Source organism: Protopterus annectens, chromosome 8.part1, assembly GCF_019279795.1.
Source record: "Protopterus annectens isolate FY-2018-M chromosome 8.part1, PAN1.0, whole genome shotgun sequence".
Lineage (NCBI taxonomy): Eukaryota > Metazoa > Chordata > Ceratodontiformes > Protopteridae > Protopterus > Protopterus annectens.
In genome coordinates, this window is record NC_056742.1 from 317,960,231 (window position 1) to 317,975,901 (window position 15,671).

The window sequence follows — 15,671 nt, forward strand, 5'->3', positions numbered from 1 at the left end:
TAAAGATTATGTCACAGCATGGTGCCATTTGCCTGACACTGTAAAAAATACAATATAGAATGGCACTATATACCACCGCATAATAGGATCATAGGAAATTACTAGGCTATCGACCCGAAGGTCATTTCAAGCCTAGCCATTTCATCCCAATGTAATGCCTTAGAAATGTTACTTAATACCTAAAATTACATTTAGGTCTCTCCAGTTGCTGCAGATGTTTGTATGGTACATGCTGAACAGGACATTATACTCAATTATGGGCCAGATTAGAGCCAAGTATAGAGGGGTTATAACTCTTTTGCTCTCGAGGTGATGTCTTTACTAATCAAATGTGCTACATAGAAAGCCTTCCTTACTAAAGTAGACACGTGGTGGTTGAAGATAAGATCATGATCAACTTGTGAACCCAAGTGCCTTACCACTTTGTGGGTAGTTAGGGTATTGTTCTTGATTAGATAGTGTGAAGTGGCATTGTTTGTGCCAAAGGGAATGACGATGCATTTCTTTGCATTCAGTTTGAGACCGTGACTAAGACACCAGTAGCTGGTCTGCGTAAGACCCTCATGGAGTATACTAACATCAATTGGGGATTCAATAAATGCACCCAGTTTGCATTACCCCTTAGTTTTGACATGAACATCTGAGAAGTATATACCAAACAGTAGGGGGCCCAGCACTGACTCCTGTGGCACCCCACTGGTAACAGGTCTGCTGGTTGATGTGCAGCCACCCACTTTGATAGTGTAAAGTTTGATAGTATAAAGATATAAGGAAATATCACAACTTAGGGTCATATATATTCATATATTATGCATTACACATATACACATGCATGTATGCATCTATATATTATATATAAATATAGATAGATACACATATATGTGTACAATTGTGTGTGTATATGTATCTGTATAAACCCACACATATGATATATACTCATATGTGTACGTGTGCATATGTAATACATGATATATACAATACATATAATATATACTATGTATTTTATATGTGTGTCTGTGTGTGTGTGTGTTGTGTAAGGTATAGGAGTAGGGAGTGTAATATATGAAATTTTTGATATGGTGAGTTTTAAGAATTAGCTTCATGATGAGTGATGCAGCCACAAGTCACGATTCGAGTTCTCATACTATACACTAATATCTGTTTAATTTATTGCACCCCAGACCCCATATATTCTGTTTTTTTTTTAAAATTAAAATACTATTATTATGTTTGTTGTTTCCATTAATTTTCATGGTTGTACTTCTGGAGGTTTTTTTGGTAGATATATGACTACAGTAGTATTGTATGGTTTTCTGAATGGGAAAGTCTAGTGAAATCCGGTTACCCTGGATCAAGTTTCACTTTTAGTCTCTTTCAGTACTGCTGCATAGAACAATGAGTTTTGAGGCAAGTTTTTGGAATATTTGAGGAGAGTGTTATAATCATTAGTTTATTGGCATTGTTCTTGTTGTTTTAGTATTATCTGCTTTAATACTGTATTTTTAACTTTAATGTGCTACATAACAGTTTTTTTCTATGTTCTTAGTAACTCATTTTTTAACAATTATCTTTCTTATTTTTTCTTGTTCATTTAAGTTTTTATGGATGTATTTCTGTGACAAATCTATGTGTTTTGAGTTGGATTTAGGTGGGGGTACTATATTGGTTAGTTGGTAGTGTGTTTTTGGTTTTTCTACTTTTTGTTAGTTAACTTTTTTTCCCAATTGTAGTTGGAAGGAAAACTGTCCATATTATATTTGTGGTATTTTTGTTTTGTTGTTACATTTATGGTTTTGGGATGATCTATGTCTGAGTTATATTTCTGAGAGTGTTGTACGATTAGCTTGATTTATTATAGTCAATTCCCCATTGCATTCTGTGCAGAAGTAGATTTGTTTTATTTTGTTTTGTTTTATTAGGGTACTGCAATCAACTTATATTTGTAGATGATGTAATCAACTTATAGATATGTTTAATATTTCAACTTTGCACTGAACATGTTTTGTGGTGGGGGTGGCAGGAAGAGGATAATACAGGCTATATGGGGTCTGGTGTCTAATAAATTAAACATGTGGTTCTATGGACTTTGAGAATGAGACAGTAGCAGATATTTCATTATCTATAACCCCAGACCCTTATCTTGGCTCTGTGGCACAGAGGGATGGATCCCAGGCTGTGACTCAGGTGACTGGGGTTTGACTAATAGCCCCATCACTGGAAGAACAGGGCAGGGAAAAAGAGGAGTGAAAGGGCATGGCCTGACTGAATCATGTTGGGGGGGTTGGAGGAGTTTGCATGCACTCATGGGTACATTGGATGCTGTGATTTCCCTGAAGAAACCACCTTTCATGTTGCATGGGAAGGGGATAGGGCTTCAGGACATGCCACTTGCAGAAGCGAGGGGACGTCTCCTGTGATCTGCCCATTGCATATCCCCATGTGTGGTTATGACTTGGGGAAATAAGTAAAAACATCTTCTAACCACCCTTGATGTCTACTTGAATGATGGCCCCTTCCAGTAGACCCTCATTTCAAAGATGGGGAACAAAACCTTACCCGACACCTGCAGCAGTTGGAAAGACCCCAAAAGTTCCTCACCAAAAGGATAAAGGGGCTCAAACATATGTCATACGATGCCCGACTGAAGAAACTCCAGCTCTTCATTCAGTCCGTCTGCTTGCCTGCTCAGTGATCTGTGACTGTGCCTGATACCCATGTCCAACCCAGAATTAACAATGGACATGCTCCATCCACCATAAATCAAATCCACCCAGAGCACGAGAACAAGAGACTTAAACCTCAACACGGATATAAATAGGAATAGGAGGGCTGAGGGACAGAACCCAGAGACAGAGACTATGATACACTAGAGAATGAATCCCAGTCCATGTGAGGCAGAGAAATCTTCTGAGTGGTATCTTGGAAAGTGGATGGGGAGATGGAGATCTCACTCGTGGACAGATCCATCCTGTCTCATCACTGCTGGACAGAGGCACAGCAAACTAATGGGTATAGTAATTCTCATCTAAGGGGTGGTGAAAGCCACACACACTCTGATAGCCTTATAAATGCCTATAGCAGATAGTGAACAAATAGGACAATTGACCGAAGAGTGGGCTGACTGACAACAGAGGAGGCAAAGACTTTCAACAAAAAATTATTCCCCAGACCCCCCATGTACACCAATATCTAGTTATTTTTTTATCTTCTTTTCTCAGTTATTTCAGTGGTGCATTTTTTGTAGTTATACATATGCAGTAGTGTTTTTGTGTGTGTGTGTGTGTGTGTGTGTGTGTGTGTGTGTGTGTATGTGTGGGGGGAGGGGCTTTCTGGCTGGCAGGGGTATACTGATACAAAACTTACCTAACATTAATTTACCTTTCAGTCTGTTTCAGTACAAGTACACAGGATAGTATTTTTTGTGATTGGCTTTACTTCAGTGTTTATCTGCATTTTTGTTGTTGTTTTACCTGTACTTTGCAAAATTTGTGAATTTTACTTGATTTGATTTATTATGCTTTTTACACTTTCCCTTTTTGTAAGTATTATTTTTCTTAGTCTTATTGCTTTTATTTTTTTATTGACATAGGTGAGGTGATGCTGTGGTTTTGTTTTTATATATTCCGGGTTCTTATAGGTTTGATTGGTTTGTTTTTTCACTGCAGGGAAACTGGGAAAGATTGCCTGATTTTAAACTTTTTTAAAATACTATATTTGTATTTTTGTTTGTGGCTGAATTTAGTACTTTTGGGTGCAACATGAATGAGTTATACTTTCTGGACTGTATTTTATGTTACACACACACGCACACACATACATACGGTTGCTATTCATAATGATGACAGTGGGAACTATAGTTAATATTAGAATGTTGACAGTTCATTTTGTAGACACAGGTAAGTGGGTTGGTATTGGGGGTAGAAGTGTTTCTGTGTGGGACAGTGTTAGCAGGTTACGATCAGGTATGGGATTAGACAAAAAGACTAAAAGAAAAAGGTGAAGGCCACTAGAAATCCAAAGGTTTATTGCAGAAATTAAGGTTAAGCGCTTTTGGCGTTTTGTTGATGATTGATTTTTAATTTGGAGGGGCAATGAAGAGAACCTGAGACTTATGGTAGATAAATTGAATGAAAGGACTTGTTTTCTGAAATTTTCGAGTAAGTGTTCACTTAGGAGGATAGAATTCCTTGATGTAGAAGTTTCTATGAATGCAGAAGGTGTGTTATCCACAAAGTTATATAGGAAGGAATGTTACAGACCTTCCTATCTGCATAGAGAAAGCATGCACCCACAACACGTGTTTCGCAACGTTGTGAAAGGACAAACTATGAGGCTGTCATGAGTTAATGCGAATAACATAGAATTTGAGAAGGGTCTGGTAGGCTTAAAAACTGACTTTATAGTAAGGGGATACAAGGAAGTTAAGACAGATGGAGCCTGTGCTGAGGTAGGGAAGTATGGATCTACACGAGCTAGACCGTATTTTTCATCTCCTGTTAAGTCCTGGTGTAATACAGGACATAAAAATAAGGGTCTCCCTTTTTCTTTAACATACAGTAGGGATACAGTGAAAATAAAAGAAGTGATTAAATGAAATTGGCATATCCTGCAAAAAGATGAAAAGACAACAGGTATTGTTGGATGTAATCCCAATTTTTGCCACAAAAATAAGAAGTCCCTTAAAAGAAAACTCTGTTATCCCAGAACATCTCAAGTGAGTAATGACTTAAGTACAATGGACACAAGGAGATGTAATACATGTTCCTTTTGCCAGTATATTAATGAAAATCTGAGCTTTAAACATCTGGATACTGGTTACATATTCTATATTAAGGCTAAGGCAGATTTTAATACCAAAAATTTTATTTATTTGGCCCACTGTGTAAAATGCTTTGTATTTTACATAGGAAAAACCAACAGGCAACTCAGAGAAAGAATCAGGGACCATTATTATTGTGCCTGCAAGCGGCTGGAATATAGCGCCATAGCTAAGCATATTAAACAGGAAGGTAATGACAATAGTTTTGTTTTGAAATGTATTGGAAGTAATTAAGGAGAATATCAGAATGGGGGATTTGGTTAATGAAACTGAAAGGGGGGAATTATGGTGGATCTTTAAGTTAGCAGGGCACATGTGACATGGGCTCAATGATTACATATCTCTTAAGCCAGTCCTCAAATCGAGGCAGCTTCGCAGAGGAAGTTTATTTATACTGTTAGAAAGGGTAGGTGTTTATAGCTATGCATATTTTTGTACAGCAAAGTGGTGTGTACTTATATATTTTTTATGTATATTGTTTTATATGTTCTGTGCTTTTAAACCTTAATGAGTTCATGTTAATTAATTAATTAATTGTAAGAGGTGTGTTCTTGTATTTAAGCTGAGTTTGTATCAGTAGTAAGTTGTCTGTGGAAGCAATATTTTATTGCGAAAGCGCTTACATCTTTTATTCAATTCTAAAGATTTTTACATTGGTGATTTTGCTGTGTTTCTGTACGAAATATTATTGTTCCAATTTCTGCATTTATTCTGGTTTTCGTACAGTTCTTTGCCGGTATTTCCACATATAGTTGCTTGAGTGTTTTTAATATATTTTAATTATTATAATTTTAATATAAAATAATTAAATTGTTTTGTCTTGGGTATTTAATGAGTGTCACTTTTTATGTGTCAGTACTATGAACAATAGGTATTGTGAGTGCTGACATTTCAATATGTCAGCATTTTTAAATATACTGAAATCTCTCTCTCTCTGTATATATATATATATATATATATATATATATATATATATATATATATATATATATATAAACTTCATTTACAAAATTTAATCTAATTATGTTTATACAAACTCTAAAACTCATGTGGACATTAAGTGTTTTTTTAGAAAATTGAAATTTCTCTTTAAATGAGGACTTTTAAATGTGGGAAGTTCAAACTGTGATTTTATCTGATGAAATTCTGTCAAGTTCAGACCTTGTCAATGCAAATGCCCTGGAGCAGATAATCTACACTTTCACTAGGGGTACAAATATCCTAGACCTGGTACTCATAAATATGGGAGAGTGCTGCACCCCCCCAAGTGCAGTGTCCTCACTGGTTAGGTCAGATCAGATCACAAAGCGGTCTCCCTTGAAATAAGTATAAAACTAGGACCCCCCCACCTAACCCCAAAACCTTTAAGAACATTTCTAAGGCAAACTACCTCCCATTAAGCAATGGCATATTTAATCTCTAATCTCTCCCCAAACTCAGAAAACACAGATGCCTATTTGGAGGTGTACACAAAAGTCCTATATGACCATATAACAACTGCACAGAAATGGGAGTACCAAACCCTGGTGGACACCTGGTATAAACAGGGTGTACAACAAAAGAAAGAATATCCTGTCTAGAAGCAGAGAGAGAATAAGATGCACAACATAACAAAATCTCCCTCAAATCAGGTGACTAGTCAAGTCTTCAAAAGTGAATTTTGAGGCAAAAAATAGCCTCCACAGCTAAGGATAACCATAAGACATTTTCAGTTATGTCCACAACCTTAAGGGCAACACCCAACAATGTGCGGAGTTAGTTGTAGATGGCATTACCTATATCCAGCCAGAAGATATAGAAAATCTGCTGGCTGACAGATTCAGCTCAAATTTCACCCACCCATCACCTCCGGTTACCCCCCAAGAAATACCCTCCACCATTCCACTACCAGTCATCACAAAAGAACAAGTTACCTATGTGCTCAATAAAGCTAAAAACATGGCTTCACCGGGGCTCAACAATATCACAGGATGCCTCTTAAATAGCTTGAAACAGGACCTATCAGGCACACTAGGTTCTCTATTTAACCACAGCTTCAAGACAGGCTTTGTCTCTGTGCCGTTGAAGACAGGAACAGTCATCTCTCTCTCTCTGCATAATGAGCGACCATCATCAGACCCACGGAATTACATACTCATAGGTCTGACTTGTCTTACATGCAAGGCCATGGAAAGAATATTGATGGACCTGATAAATATCAACATATGAAACCTCCAAACACTGGACCCAACCCAGTTTGGCTTTCTCAAGAACAGGTCAAGTTAGAAAATGTATTACAAGAAAATGGAAAACTTCATCTGAACCCAACTTTCAAGAATTTATGACTCTACATATGGAAACAAAGGTAAAAGAAACAGGAATCTTCCCTAATAAATGGATCAACAATCCTTGGAAGAAAGTTTTTTCTCTCATTAAGACTTTAAAGATCTCCACATCTTCTTAGTACTTGGAGAAATTACACTGATATTTTTGTTATGTGTAACTACCTCTCTCTAACTCTAAGTTATTCTCATTTTTTTTATTCATATAGGCCATATGTACATATTGTATATAGTTTGTTTTTTGTTTCAATTGTATTCTAGTAGAAATTATGTTTTGTCGTTTTGAAAATCAATAAAATATTTGAAAAAAAAAACAACAGGTCAGGCCTGCTCAGTCTGATGGACTTCTTTGAGAAAGTCACTAAGGCCATAGATGAGGGTAAAATGGTGCACACTGCCTACCTTCATCTGCCTAAGGCATTTGACATAATTCCAGACTTGAGTAGTTTAGATAAACTCACAAAATTGGATATAAATCTATATATCACCAGATGGATAGCCACATGGCTAACAGAAAGGACAAATATTGTTAGAGTGGGACAATCCAGATCCAGCAAGAGGCCAGTTACTAGTGGTGTACCACAGGGCTCATTGTTGGTACATTTCCTGTTCAGAATATACTTCTCTGAAGTCAAGGCAAATGCAGAAGGCCTTTGACTGACTAAGTTTGCTGATGATTGCAAGCTGAGGTCAAACACTGAATCCCTTAATGATGTAAATATGCTTCATAAGGGTCTGACTCAGACAAATGATTGCTGTCAGAGCCATGGCCTAAAACTAAATGCAACAAAATGCATAATCACACCCTTTGGGAAGTCAAATACCCCTGCAAATTATAAATTAATAACACACCTCTACAAGTACTCAGAAGTGGAGATCTAGGTACAGAAATAGATGGTAGCCTTAAATTTGACTCCCATGTGTCCACAGTGATGAGAAAGTCATTTTATGTGGCACAGCTTATAAGTAAAGGCATGGCATCCAGATCCAAGGCTGTTATAGTCCCACTGTACTTGGCCCTCATCAGATCAATAATCAAGTACAATGTAACTTTTGGCATGTACTTGGCCAGGCACTTGCAACAGCTGGAGTGGCCTCAGAGGTTCCTTACAAAAAAAATGTAGGTTATAAACAACACTTCTTACACAGACTGACTAAAAGCCATATCCCTTTACTCTGTCTTTTACTGACTATTATGGGGTGATCTATGCCTGACCTACAAGGTACTCTCAAATTCAGCACTGATGGAACTGTTACACATTCGCATGCACGAGGGCCACCTTATCTAAGGATCTAAACCTGATCTGTGACATGAACAAAACATGCTGAAGAGACAGATATTTGTCTTACAGATTACCCGTTCTCTAGAACAGGCTTCCTATTCACATAAAGCACAGCCATTCCCTGAGCCTCTTCAAATACTGTTTGGATCAATGGATGGGGAATCATAAATTCACTCCGGGGGTGGTGGCCATGTCAGAGCTGGATCATGGTCAAACGGGGCCCAATGCAGGGTAATGGATCAGGCCTGCATCCCAGGCAGCAACCCCCCCCAGCCATTCTGATGTCCCGTTACTTGGCTATTTCTCCCCAGTTACTATAAACAGTTTTCAAACCTGCCAGTGTGCATATTGTTTTCTTCTTTACTCCTACAATGAGTACAGATATTTAAAACTTTTATGCTAAATTTTATAGCACAAACACTGTCAGACATTTACTAAGCAAAACAATACAGTCACACAATGAAAACACACTTAGCATGAACAGTAAGCTTCTGCCCTTGAAACTCTTGAAATGGCACTGAAACTCAAAGTCAAAGAAAATGCATCTAGCCAGTGACAGATTAACTTTAACTTTCGGCTGTTTTCAAACCATAGGCCCCTTGCACACATTTTTTCGACCATGCATACTTGCATGTGTTTTTCGATGCACCATTTTGATTATACTAAATTATATTCCTTGTATAATACAGCACCATTGCTAGAGTGCGTTTTAAATTTGTAGGTTTGAACATTTTTCTAGTAAGCAAAGAAACAAAACATGTGAAGCAATAATGACAAAATTACCCATTACAGAACATTTCAACCATAAAAGGCCACTTAAACTTCTATCATTAAAATCCACCAATATCAGTCAATATACACAATTTCTGCAGAAGTAAAAGTCATCTGAATTCCACATTAGAGAGCTATATAGTTAATGAAGAAGTTGCTCATGTACAAATTCAGTTCCTGTTGCCCTTGAAGAATAAACTGCTCATGCTACATTAAAAAATGGTAAACTAGTAATATTGCAATAGGGAATGGCTGTCAAACCAGCAATAGGTTCATAGTTACTAGGCATCTCATCCAAAGTAAGACACACTCAGATGTGCAGTACCCCATTCCCCCTTAAAGGGGGAACTACAATATCAGCAATCCATCTACATGGTGTGTGAGTGGAACCCACAGTCTTCTGCACCAAAGGCAAGTATGCTACCTTTTGCGCTACTAACATTGCTTTTAAAAATTATAGCACAAACACTGATGATGACCATTTGCTAATCAAAACAGTTACACATTGAAAACAATCTTAGCATGAGCAATGGCAAACTTCTCTTCCACTGAAACTTAACATTCCTTGAAAATGCACAGAAACTGAACATTCTTTAAAAATGCACAGAAACTGAACATTCTTTAAAAATGCACAGAATCTGAACATTCTTTAAAAATGCACAGAAACTCAACAGTTCTTGAAAATGCAGTGAAACAACATTCTTTGAAAATGCACTGAAACTCAACAGTGCCTGAAATGCACTTGCTGATGACAGTTTGGCAGCTGGTGTAGAGGGTTCTGGTTCTAGGGTCCTGTTTTCAAGGTACATGGTTTGAGCCTGAATGAGTTAACCAACCTGCCATCCCTAACTGGGGCATTTCATACACACATATGCAAATACACACACCTACCTCTCTGTATTTCCCAAACGACCTGTTCTCCATGTTTGTCTGGAACCGCAAACTCATGCCTATTAAAAATTTTGTGTGCTCTGTTCCAATGTTTAAATGTGCATGTGTTGTACTAAAGATGCATGTACAGATGCTATTAAGGACACATGCTGCATGTGTCTTTAAAGAAGAAATGTAACACATGAGAATGTGCATTCTTAAAGAAAAAATGTAGGTTTTGTGGCATCTCCTGGCCAGTGGGCCCTAGGTGACTACTTAGGTCACCTAGTGCTGGATCCAACTCTGCCCATATCCCTTATGGACAGGGACAGTCTGAAAAATACTCAAAGGCATAGACACTAACCTAAACCATCCTTAGGGAATGAAAATCTGATAAAATTTGGGTAACAATGGCTAGGCTTGTAAGGGCTCTTGAGCTGTCAGCCTAGTAATACCCTATAAACCTATGGAGATTGAGCTAGTAGTTAGCTCAGTAGTTCTGTATCTTGTGTAGACTGTAGAAGATGTAGGGTTTGAGGCTTAGTCCTGATCTTTGGGTGGTTAGTGTTTAGTGTAGTAGTTAGGTTAGCAGGTTAGAGAACAAAGTCTACTCCAGAGGTGTGAAACAAGAAAATAAGAGTCCAAAGTAAAACACGTCTTACTGAAAAAAATGTTAGGATAGATGTGATATATCTAAAATTCCTCCCTATTTTTAGATCTAGTAATTGTATCCTCCTTGGATTAAACCAAGTCTCACACAATTAGAGTAAATGAAACAAGCCATTAAATAGGAACAGTTTCAATTCCCAGAAAACATACGTATTATACATCTGAGCTTCTCTGTTGCAGCAGGAGTGAAAAAAGTAAGGTAAACCCATGATTACGGTTCTTCCTTCTACACTGACCCCCCATAAGACTTGTAACAGCAGTTGCTTGACAAGATTTAGAACAAATAGTAAGGCTAGAGAATGCAATGAGCAAATATGCATTATCTTCCAATGTAATCAGGTTGTTTTGCTGGGATACCAACAGGAGAAATATATTACAGACAACTTGTGACTCAGACATTGTGTTCCACATTATTGGCAGTCTTCATCAGAAAACTATTGTTAAGTACTACTCCTTCTTAAATTAAATAATTGTATGAAGACCATGCAAAGTTACAACTGCTATATGCTCCAGTATCTACACAATTCCCACATACCTGTCAAGTATATTAAATGAACAAGATTTAAGCAGGACAAATTCCCCAAGATGGAGTAACTTCACTTAGGGGATACATGCCCCTAACCCAAACCACAAAAAGTTTTGCAAGGTTCATGTCTACAAGAGAGAGAAAACTTTATATGCCATTTATTACAAATGAGTAAAAATGGTTTACCAAGTTCAGGACATCAGTTTGCTACTTGTTACTGCCGTGACCCTCTTCATTAGAGCCTTCTTGTAATTTTTCTTTTCTAGCTGCTGTAGTTCACATACTCAAGAATCAGGGGGATTTAAAATCCATTTCATCCTCTCCATCTGATGTCCTAAACAGCTAGAAATAATTCTGAGTCTTGATGCTTAGAAATAATGCCTGTCTGTTTTCTGAGAATGTTCCCCTCTTTTCTTATTAGTTACTCCAATATCTTGTCCTCTGGTTTACTTCCCTGTTTTTTTTCCTTTCTTATTGTACAGCATAAGGACATATTGTGTTCTTTTAGACTCCATAATAAATAAAGGTGGACATATAGAAACACACGGGTGGCTTCCTTCTGCTCCTGGACTATTTCAGTGACAAAAAGTAATAAGCATCTAACTCTTCAGAATACTCAAAATAGAGGGATTGTACTCCCTTTCTAAAGTGAAGGGTAGATTTTAATTTCAGCAAAACATGAAACTCCCCTCCAAGTCTTTCCATTTATTGAGCATTGGGATGAAGATCTTTTGTTTGTTAAATACTGCAGAGCTGTAATCTGGGGAAAAAACGGAGTGGAGTGGCAGGAATTATGCACATTGACTCAATTCTCTGATCTTTTGAAATGCCTCCACTTTCTCCACATAATTAAGAAAATGGAGAATAAAGTGTTGTAGAAATTTACTTTTCAGTCTGTTGTTAACCTTGTGTGCTTATTCAGTCTCTACAGGCACTTACCTAGTCAACAGTAGTTGCGGCTCATAATCAATAAATTCCAAGGTTTCTCTTCTCTCATTATGCTAAGAATGGCCAGTGAGATGGAGATTGTTCCTGATAGAATGATTTTCCAAGCCATCCAGCTTTAGCTCAAGCCATTTGTTCCATCTTTAGGGCTCACTGATCTCTCAATAGCCTCACATATTCTGTAGGACGTTCTGAATCACAAACTAATGATTGTAATATGCAGCATTTTGAAATATTCTTTATTTCTGACTTTTGCAATCCCAGCTTTAGACTTGTCCTTGGCTATCATGTGGCCTTTCTGTAGCACTATGTGGATCTTTGACTCTATTACTCTCTCATAGTGGAAGAATACAAAAGATGCAAATGAAAAAATGCACAACTTAATAATATATCCAGGTGTGTAAAGTCTGATGAGTTTCCGCACATGTTTAAAAGAACCATGAAGTTTTATTCCCTGGACGGGATCTCCATTCATAGGTTCATAGGTTGGTACTAGGCTATCGGCCCTAGGGCCTATACAAGCCTAGCCATAACAATTCCCTGGCTATTTCTTCCCACACTATTTACTTCCCTGGACCCCTGTCTAGCAGGGTGACTGATGTGATCCCTGGGGTGAATTTCCTTTCTCCCATCCAATCGTCAAGGTTCCTTTTGAAGAGGGCCACAGAGGCGCTCTGCGTGACATGTATGGGCAGTCTATTCCAGAGTCTGGGGAGTCTCTAGGTCAGGAACCTATCCCTCCAGCATGTTTTGTTTATTGTGATGACAAGGTTTAGATTCCTGGAGTGTGTGGCTCTGAGGGATTGGGATTTCTTTAAGTGTAGCATGTCCAACAGCTCTGGGTTTGACATGGCCTTGTATGTTAAGCAGAGATCACCTCTGAGTAGACGATATGCGACAAGAATATAGCTGGAGTTTTTTAAGGTGGTCAGCATAGGGCATCTGCTTTAGGCCTGTGATTCTTTTAGTGAGGTATTTCTGCGGCCTTTCCAGTTGTTGCAGATGTCTTGAGAGGTACATACCAAATGGGGCATTGTATTCTATAAAGGGTCTAATGAGGGATGAGTACAGTTGGACAATGACCTCCTTTTTTCTGGATGAAAAGCCCTTAGTGATGAGGTATGCCATATAGAAGCATTTCCTGACTGTTGTGGCGATGTGGTTATTGACTTTAATAAGTAATGCATCCATTCACTGATGGCATCTTAAACAAACCCTGCAACTTAGTCCCATTTTCAGGAATATTCAAATATCAGTTAGTTCTATAGCAGTTTCAGACTATTACTTGCAAAACAGAGAAAGTTTTTATGCTCATGGTTGGGGACTGGTGAGCCGAGGTGGTGGACTGGGAACTTTAAAGGGTAAGTTCATGTTATATTACACCTTTGGGAAATTCTAATTGGAAGTACTAAAGTCCTTATGTCTTAATATTTGTACAGGTATGCTGATATACATTAGAAACAAGTATAATTCTAAAAGTGCTACTATATATTTGTACTGAAATCAGAGGAATGGGTTCTGGTCAGTACTTGGTGACAAATGCTCACACACACACACATATATATATATGTGTATATATATATATATATATATATATATATATATATATATATATATATATATATATATATATATATATATATATATATATATATATATACACACACACACACACACACACACAGTGAAAATCATCTACAGCACTGTCCTCTCCATGGAAGGCTAGGACACCCATCCTCAGACCTTTGTTCTCCTCCTTCATTACCTGGTTTCCACCAAGTAGAAGATGCAGAGTGACATTCAAGATGATGAACTGTCTCCCTCCTCCCAGGATGGATCAGCCAACTTCACCTACTTACTCCCAGCTCCTGGCCGACTCCTTCAGCAACTAAGATTGGTCGATGAACCTGTTGACCAGGACTGCAGTCATTGCTTCATCTCTCTGCATGACATGGCCAGTGGAAACCCTAAAGGAATATCATATGCTGATGTTGTGTGGTTGAATGCTTTCATTTAATTTTGATTAAAGCAGTTCTCCACTCCTTTGTATAATACAGACAGCTGTATTAGGTGGATCTTTGAGAACTGACTGACATGTCTACTAATCAAAATATCACAGAAAATGGTTGATTTGTTAATGACTGTGCAGTTTATAGCTGAATGGCTCTCAGTCTTTGGTATATTTGATTCTAATGTGGAAGAGTGGCAGAAATGAAAGAAAAGTAGTCTAAGCCAAAACATTTCCAGTACGTGAAAAATGCAGCACTAAAAGCTATCACTGTGTTGCCTAAATAAGTACCTGTAGTCACCCGGGCAACGTGGCTGGGAAGATTACATAACAGGTATTTTGAACCAGATCTCGGATTCATAAAAATGAATCTTATGTGCAGATCTAACGATACAGCACATTTGGTAGAGACCTTGCTTTTATTAAAGGGCTTCCGTGTGTTCATTTCAAAATTAGTATCAGAAGCAAAACCTTGTATTTTATTTACTTAACTAGAAAAGTGAACTGTTCACGGACCCAGGCCAGCAAAACAGCCATCTAAGGCATCAATATGACTATAGGTATTCATTATTAAATTTGCCATTAGTTTGGTTAAACTGGCACTAATATAGTTATATGAATTTGTGCCATGACTCTCTGCTGCACAAAACGTTATGTACGATAATCACTGCTGTACCCTCTTGTATTATCTTATCTTCCTATGTCCTAGAATATGAGCAAGTCTTTATAGTAACAAATATTCTTATGTAAAGCATGACAACCTATGCATACTGATGATATTGCATTGCATACACCTCCCAGTATTTATAAAAAAATGCATTCACACACAACTGTTGTAACTGTTATTTTTAATTGTAACTGTAAATTATGTAACTGATATCAAAGAAGTCTAAAGAAGTGAACTGTTGCTCATAAATGAAACTGACTGTAAATGATAAAATAATGCAAATGATTATGTCCACGATGTCTGTTTAATGCAGCTTTTCTCCACAGGGCTCCATTGAAAAAGGCCATGGCTCAGTTACTCTTCCCTGGTAAACAAATGCCAATAAATAAAAATAAATAAATGAATAAAAACTCAAACAGATAATAAAGAAGAGAACTTACAATACTGTGAACTTGTTTATAATTGCAGTGTCCACTTAGTAAGCAGAATCACAAATTGTAACCTGTAATACTGTACAATCTAACACGGGTGTTAGTTGGAATACAAAAAATGCAATGTGGGGCAACATACGTTACAGTAACATTTATAACCAGAATAACTTAAGTATTTTGAAAACAAGATTGACTGTATTGCCTGAATTAATACTCTGGAAAAAACAGATGTTATTCCAAAGTGAAAAGGTCTGTGCACAGACAATGTCTGACCAACAGCAATGTTTTGCAGTCATAAATGCTGCCTGTCAGGGCTAATATTTTATGGACATATAATTGTTTAACATTTAGAAGGATATTA

The 15,671-nt window shown here is 37.5% G+C and overlaps 1 protein-coding gene across 1 annotated transcript in view; it reads right to left on the reverse strand.

Annotated features, from left to right (window-relative positions):
* Nucleotides 1–15,671, reverse strand: part of PMFBP1 (polyamine modulated factor 1 binding protein 1) — a 3,624,986-nt gene that overhangs the window by 209,388 nt on the left and 3,399,927 nt on the right. The window lies entirely within an intron of this gene.